Raw genomic sequence first — 8624 nt, forward strand, 5'->3', positions numbered from 1 at the left:
AGGAAACAATGAAGATCCTCTAGAAGAAGTCAAATCCAATGATGAACTTCCAAGAAAATGGAAAGCTTCAAGAGATCATCCCCTCGACAACATTATTGGTGATATCTCAAAAGGGGTAACAACTATACATTCTCTTTAAGATTTATGCAATAATATGGCTTTTGTATCTATGATTGAACCTAAAAATATAAAAGAAGCCATAGTAGACGATAACTGGATCATTGCCATGCAAGAAGAACTAAACCAATTTGAAAGAAACAATGTGTGGAAATTAGTAGAAAAACCTGAAAATTATCCAATCATAGGAACAAAATGGGTTTTTAGAAATAAATTAGATGAACATGGTATAATTATTAGAAATAAAGCCAGGTTAGTAGCAAAAGGGTATAATCAAGAAGAAGGAATAGACTATGAAGAAACATATGCTCCTTGATCGAGGCCGTACCCGAATCAAATAAACATGAAAATGCAGTAACTAGGAAGTGATCCTAGGTCGTTTCCCAACGAGCAGTGACAAGCCAAATGTTCATAATATACTTGCAGTAACAGTAACGATGGGGGGGGGGGGGGGTTGGTTGTTTGGTAATTAAAGAGCAGAACAAATAAAATGGAATACGAAACTACTAATATTAAAAACGGGTTGTTTCCTCTGATTCAGAAGCCACTCTCTTATCCTGGGTTATGGAGAATTCGTCCCTAACAGTCAACCACTTAATCCAACCCTATTTCAATTTACTAAGCGAAAATCAACTTAGGGTTTTCAATACGTGATTAGGCACCACATACACCAGTTAGCCCTTCGTCCATTAAGCATGAACGCAAGTTAGGCTCAGAGGCAATTAATCGAACACGAAGCGTGCACTGATTAATATTCACGAAATTGGGATAACTGGTGAAGGGAAAACTGCCAGGAAACCACATTACAAACGAAACCTCAAAGAGAGTTGGGCTTCGTCCTCAAAAGGAAACAACACCAGAAAATCTAGCCTTCCATGGATTCAAACAGAAAACGCAAAGGAAACATGAACAGAAACGTAAATGAGCAGAAACGTAAATGAACATAAGCGTAAATGAAAGTAGAAGAAGAAGCAAGAATGAACTCGTAATTAGGAGCAGAAAACGGAAATTTGCATTAAGAACGAAAACTATAACAAGGGCACAGAAAAACGTGAAAACCTAAAACCAAAGCTCTGAATAATGAAAATAGCATAGCAGAATAGAATGCCCTACACGAATCCCAAGGCAGTTATTTAAAAAGTGTCACTCAAAGTCACTGGGCCCTATTACAATACTCTGGCCCAAAACCAAATAAACACTGAACAACATAAAATTGCGAAATTTCCTAATTAGAAATTAACTAAGGTAAGCGCTGCTTTATTTGCCCTCTTCAAGTCCACAACTAAAATCCGGATTAAGCCCAATGTTTCATTAATTCCTGAAATTAGATTAAAAACATCAAATTAGCTAAATGAGCCCAAATAATAAAACTGCCTAATTAATTGACAATTAAGACCAATCAATAATTAAAATGGTGCAAAAAGGGTTTAGAAAATAGAAGAAAATGATGGCACATCAAAACCCCCCATACTTAGCCTTTTGCACTCCTGGGCAAAATGAAACAAAGAACAAAATCCAAGGATATCAAAGGGAGACAAACAAAAACATTCACATATTTCTCAATGAACATCAAGGAATGAAAGGAATGGGTAACATCTAACATAAGGAGATCCAAAAAGTCAAGACATTCATGAAAATCATCCAAGCAACCCAATCATGGCAAAATAGTTAATCAGCTCAAGAATGAAAAGTGATAAAGCCTCACAAGATATACACTCTATCTCTCAAGTGTCTAGGCTACTATTTACCCTCAAAGCACCCATGAAAGCAAACACCACATAAACTTGGCAAGATTCTAAAATTGACAATCAACCCATAAACACAAGCACATGAGGATCAAAAGGTCTTTTAAGGTTGTAATGGGGCCAAGGACAAGGTATGGAGAAATATGGAATAAGTGGCTAAATCCCAAAGGAATAGAGGAGCAAAGGGGAATAAGTGCATATTAAGAAAAAAATAAGAAAATAAAAAGAAGTAAAGATAAAAATTAAACATGAAGAGTAGAACCAAGAGTTTCATCATTCTTGTGCCATTCAAGATCTTATTCACTCAACTTTATTGCTTTTCTTTTTCTTTTTTCGAATTTTTTTTTTTGAATTTTTTTTTTTTTTTTTTTACTCTTTAGCCTTTGAGAAACAACATTTCATTCAGCATGTTCAACATTTAACCAATATACAATGTACATCAAGTATGGCCCAAAATACATCATGAAGCATAGCCAACAAAACAAGTTGTCCAATGAAACAAAAACCCCCCACACTTATTCCCAAAACAATTCCAAAGCTCCAAAATTCCTTAAGGATATGGTAATATCATGGTTTTTCACTTAAGGCTTGTAGTGAGCTTCAAAACAAGGAAAGGGAAACAAGGCTCAAAAGGGCTATCAAAGGAATTAATTCAAGGTAAGTCCATTTGGCTAGAAGCTTATAAGAACAAAATTGCCTTAATCATTTCCAAATATGCATGTGAATTAGGACGCATCAACAAGAATCAAGCCAAGGCTATTGTGCAAGCAATCAATGGGGCAAAACACACCAAATGATTATAATGATGGATGGCTCAAATTCTCACAAAGGTAAAATCATCACTTTCAAATTGAGCTTTCAAAACTATCATGACATGTAGAGAAGAATCAAGGATTTCAAGTCACAAAATGTCAAGAACTTTTATTTTCAAAACAATTACCCATTTCTTGAACATATCCTATAATTCAAAGAAAAACATGCAAAGTCGTACGTGCACACGAAATTGACCCAAAATATTAAACTGAAAATCCGACGAAACTAACAACATTATTAAATTAACACAACTAACAAATTAACAAAACCAACAAAACAAGCAAAACCAAAGAACACTCCCCCCCATACTTAAACAACACATTGTCCTCAATGTAGCACAATTAAAAGATTAAAAACAATTAAATCATCAAAGAGACTCGAACAAGTGTAATAAAAGCAAAGAAGGAGATAGGAAAAGAAAAACTCCCTAAGTCATGGTGGAGGAAGAGTAGGGTGGAGTAAGGAAGTCTCTTCCACCACTACGTCCACTAAAGAAGGGTTTGTGAGGAATGGCTTAAGTCGATGTCCGTTGACCTTGAAGCTCTTGTTTGTGGAGTCGCTTTTGATCTCAACTGTACCATATAGAAAAACATTAGTAACAACAAAAGGACCAATCCACTTAGACCTCAACTTACCACTCATGAGTCCAAGCCTAGAATTATACAATAACACTTTTTGCCCAACCACGAAGTCTTTTTTAACTATCATGCTATCATGGAACTTCTTGGTCTTTTCTTTGTAGAACTTGGCATTCTCGTAGGCTTCTAGGCGGTTTTCATCTAACTCACTCAGTTGCAACTTCCTTTCCTCGCCAGCTTGATCCATAGAGAAGTTGCAAGTCTTCACTGCCCAGTATGCTTTGTGCTCAATTTCCACTGGAAGATGACATGCCTTTCCAAAGACAACCCGATAAGGAGACATTCCTATGGGTGCTTTGTAGGCAGTCCGATGTGCCCAGAGAGCATCATCAAGCCTGGTACTCCAATCTTTCCTGCTTGGCTGCACAATCTTCTCTAGAATTCTCTTGATTTCCCTGTTAGAAATTTCTGCCTGTCCATTAGTCTAGGGGTGGTATGGTGTGGATACCCTATGTACCACCCCATACTTTTTAAGCAGGGCATGCATTGTCCTGTTGCAAAAATGGGTTCCTTGATCACTAACAATTGCTTTAGGTACTTCAAACCTGCAAAACAGATTAGACCTGACAAAGTTTGCGACAACTTTAGCATCATTAGTTCTAGTGGGCTTGGCTTCCACCCATTTTGAAACATAATCAACTGCAAGGAGAATATAAACATAACCAAAAGAGACAGGAAAAGGACCCATGAAATCTATACCGCAGACATCAAACACCTCACAAAATAGCATAGGTTGCTGAGGCATTTGTTGTCGCCATGTAAGTGTATTTCCTGCTCTCTGACACTGCTCACAAGTGCTGCAGATCTTCCACGCATCTTTAAAGATGGTGGGCCAATAAAAACCACAATCAATCACTTTGCGAGCTGTCCTTTGAACACCCAGATGACCTCCCGGTGTGGAAGAATGACAGAACTGCAGGACTGAGTCAGTCTCATGATCTGGAATGCACCGTCTGATGACCTGATCATTGCACAATTTCCACAAGTAGGGGTCATCCCAAATAAAATGCTTAGCATCACTTTTAATCTTATCTTTTTGGGCCTTAGATGCTAAGGGAGGAAAAATAGAGGCAACTAAATAATTGACAATGTTAGCAAACCAGGGAGTAGAAAGAGAGTCAGAAATACTATACAATACATACAAATGATCATCCGGGAAATCATCCCAAATAGGTGAATCTACATCAGAGACACGTTCGATCCGACTCAAATGATCAGCAACTAGATTTTGTGCTCCGCTCCTATCACGGATCTCCAAGTCAAACTCTTGGAGCCAGAGCATCCATCGGATCAACCTAGGCTTAGAATCAGCCTTCTTCAACAAGTACTTTAGAGCTGCATGGTCAGTATAAACAATAATGTGAGTACCAAGCAAATAAGATCGAAATTTTTCAAGAGCAAAAACTATGGCTAGAAGCTCTTTCTCAGTAGTAGTATAATTTGCTTGGGCAACATCTAAAGTCCTAGAAGCATAATATATCACCCTGGGCAATTTATCAATTTTCTGAGCAAGGACAGCCCCCAATGCATAATTTGATGCATCACACATAAGCTCAAAAGGGGCTGTCCAATCGGGTGCCTGGATGATGGGGGTGGTAGTCAACGCTCTTTTGAGGCAATCAAAAGCCTCTTTGCATCTGTCATTAAAGTCAAACTCCACCTCCTTTTGCAACAAGTTGGACAGTGGAAGGGCTACTTTGCTAAAATCCCTTATAAAGCGCCTGTAGAATCCTGCATGACCAAGAAAAGATCGCACCTCTCGCACACAAGAGGGGTAAGGCAATTGTGAAATAACAGAAATTTTTGCAGGATCTACTTCAATGCCCTTATTGGAAATAATGTGGCCTAAAACTATACCTTGCTCAACCATAAAATGACATTTTTCAAAATTTAGAACAAGGTTAGTTTCAATGCATCTATTCAAAACTTTTTCCAAACTATTCAAACAACCATCAAAAGAGGATCCATATACAGTGAAATCATCCATAAACACCTCTATGCAATTTTCTAAAAAATCACTGAAAATACTAATCATGCACCGCTGGAAGGTACCAGGGGCATTGCACAGGCTGAAAGGCATCCTCCTATAAGCAAAAGTGCCGAAGGGGCAGGTGAATATGGTCTTTTCCTTATCCTCAGGAGCAATAGTTATTTGCATATAACCAGAAAAACCATCAAGGAAACAGTAGAGGGATTTACCTGCCAGGCGTTCAAGCATCTGGTCAATGAATGGCAGGGGAAAATGGTCCTTTTTGGTAACCTGGTTCAGCCTCCTATAGTCAATGCAGACTCTCCAACTGTTCTGCACCCGAGTAGGAATTAGCTCCTCCTTCTCATTTCTGATCACTGTGAGGCCAGTCTTTTTCGGGACTACCTGGACGGGACTCACCCATTGGCTGTCGGAGATAGGATAAATGATTCCAGCTTGCAAAAGCTTGGTTATCTCCTTCTTCACTACATCAAGAATCATCGGGTTGAGTCTTCTCTGTGGCTGTCTTACTGGTTTAGCTCCATCCTCTAAATTTATTCGATGCATACATGTGGATGGGCTAATACCAGGAATGTCCGCCAGGGTCCAGCCTATAGCCTTCTTATGCTTCTTGAGAACTGACAACAACTTCTCCTCTTGCTCATCAGCGAGGGAGGCAAATATAATCACTGGAAAACTCTTGCTATCATCCAAGTAAGCGTATTTTAAATTTGATGGCAGAGGCTTCAATTCTGGTGTGGTCGGCTGGACAGTGGTAGAAGGAGATGGTTTCTCAGCCTTTACCTCATAAAGAAAGTCAGAGGTATGTGTACTTCCTGAAACATGGTTAGTCCTATCTGACTCTATAAAATCAATCTCAAGAGGTAAAACACCACCACCAGGCATGCAATCAATATCACCCTCAGATTCACTCTCAGCATCAAATTCAGACATATGATCAAGTACAATTTCAGACTCAATGCATGAAGAGTGAGAGGCATGCAAATTAGAATAAAGATCAATCATGTATTCATCAACAACATGGTCAATTATTTTAGCACGAAATACAGAAAGATCTTCAGATGGGTATTTCATAGCATCCAGAATATTAAAATGAACAGTTATATCACCAAACTCCATGGACAGTGTGCCTGCATAAACATCTATCTTAGTTCTAGCAGTTTTCATAAAGGGTCTGCCTAGAATGATGGGAACTGATCCTTGAGAAAATCCATCTTCCATATTCAAGATATAAAAATCAACAGGGAAAATCAGTTCACCAACTCTAACTAAGACATCTTCTATGAAACCAACAGGATAGGCAACACTTCTATTAGCTAAATGAATTACCACATCAGTTGACTGCAAGGGACCTAGAGATAGAGAATTAAAAATCGACAGAGGCATAACACTAACAGAGGCTCCTAAATCTAGCATGGCATTGTCAAACTTACTATTCCCTATAATACAAGGTATGCTGAATGTACCTGGATCTTTGCATTTTTCAGGAATTTGAGGAACAGATTTACCAATCAATGCGGAGACATTTCTGCCTATGCTTATTAGTGCACAGCTCCTTCAAGAATTTGGCATATCTTGGAATTTGCTTTATTGCATCCAACAGAGGTATGTTTACCTCTACTTTTCTAAACGTTTCCAAGATCTCTTTCTCTGCCTCTTCCATTTTTTTGTTGGAAACTGCTCTTGGAGGGAATGGAAGAGGGGGAATGTGCTGCTTCTGCAAATCAGAATTACCTGTGGAAGAAGATTCACCTGCACAAAAATTGTTAGGTAGATTTTTGTCATCACCTTTTTCTGGAATAGAGTGAAGTTTGGCAGGTTCATTTGCAGATGAGGAAGGTGCTACGGGTTGAGGTCCTTGACACTGCTTTCCCGACCTCAATGAAATGGCACTGACATTTTTGGGGTTTTGGACAGCTTGAGAAGGCAGCTTGTCAGAATTCTGGGACTGTTGTTGATTCAATTGAGTAGCTAATTGTCCCATCTGATTGGTTAAGCTCTGAATGGAGGCTCTGGTCTCTTGCTGAAACTGCATGTTCTGCATAGTCATTTGCCTCACAAGTTCTTCGAGGGAAGGTTGTGGAGGGGCCTCAACTGTTGGCTGTTTCTGGGGTTGTTGCTGTTGTTGGATTGGTGGAGGAATGTATGGTCTACTTGGGCCAGCAGCATTTTGGAAGGAAGGAGCAGGCTGCTGTTGTTGTTGCTGAGGGCTGGACCATCTGAGGTTAGGGTGATTCCTCCATCCAGGGTTGTATCTGTTGCTGGAAAGGTCATAATTGCTCTGCTATGGTTGATTTTGCTGCTGAGGTTGAGGAGGTCTATTGTAAATATTTGCAGCATAAGCTTCAGGCTGCTCAATTGCTCCAGGTTGTTGCATGGAAGGGCAAAGGTCTGTGTGGTGGTCAGCAGAGGAGCACAAACCACAAACCCTTGCGACAGGTACAGATTTCTGATTCAAGGCCAGCTGGGTTACCAAGTTGACCAACGCATCCAGTTTGCCTTCAAGCTTCTTAGTTTCAGATGATGCAGATGGGTTTGTAGCTACCTCATGCACTCCTCTAATGACTATGGCATCATTTCTGGCGCTAAACTGTTGGGAGTTGGAGGCCATCTTCTCAATTAAATTTCTGGCTTCAGCAGGAGTCATGTCTCCAAGGGCTCCACCACTGGCAGCATCTATCATACTTCTCTCCATATTACTGAGTCCTTCATAAAAATATTGGAGAAGAAGCTGTTCTGAAATCTGATGGTGGGGGCAACTGGCACATAGTTTCTTAAATCTCTCCCAGTACCCATACAGGCTCTCTCCACTGAGTTGTCTAATACCTGAGATATCCTTCCTGATGGCTGTGGTCCTGGAAGCAGGGAAATTTTTTTCTAAGAATACTCTCTTAAGGTCATCCCAGCTCGTGATGGACCTTGGAGCAAGGTAATACAGCCAGTCCTTTGCCACTCCCTCTAATGAATGAGGAAAAGCCTTCAGAAATATGTGATCCTCTTGGACATCTGGGGGTTTCATGGTGGAGCAGACAATGTGAAATTCTTTCAAATGTTTGTGCGGGTCTTCACCTGCAAGGCCATGAAACTTTGGAAGCAAATGAATCAGTCCAGTCTTAAGAACATATGGGACATCCTCATCAGGGTATTGGATGCACAAGCTTTCATAGGTGAAATCAGGTGCAGCCATTTCCCTTAGAGTCCTCTCACGAGGTGGAGGTTGTGCCATGTTCTCAGAATGTGCAAAATCAGAATGCTCAGAATCAGAATGCTCAAAATTATAATGCTCAAGATCAGGATGTTCAAAATCACCAATAACAGAAT

The 8624-nt window shown here is 39.8% G+C and overlaps 1 non-coding gene across 1 annotated transcript; it reads left to right on the forward strand.

The window, feature by feature from the left end:
* Positions 1 to 8044: 8044 nt before the first annotated feature.
* LOC113002455 (small nucleolar RNA R71) lies at positions 8045 to 8151 on the forward strand. The gene has a single exon (XR_003268017.1). It is a non-coding gene; the product is annotated as a small nucleolar RNA R71 (small nucleolar RNA).
* Positions 8152 to 8624: the final 473 nt, after the last annotated feature.

The sequence above is a fragment of the Glycine max genome, chromosome 8 (assembly GCF_000004515.6).
Source record: "Glycine max cultivar Williams 82 chromosome 8, Glycine_max_v4.0, whole genome shotgun sequence".
In the NCBI taxonomy this organism is placed as follows: domain Eukaryota; kingdom Viridiplantae; phylum Streptophyta; class Magnoliopsida; order Fabales; family Fabaceae; genus Glycine; species Glycine max.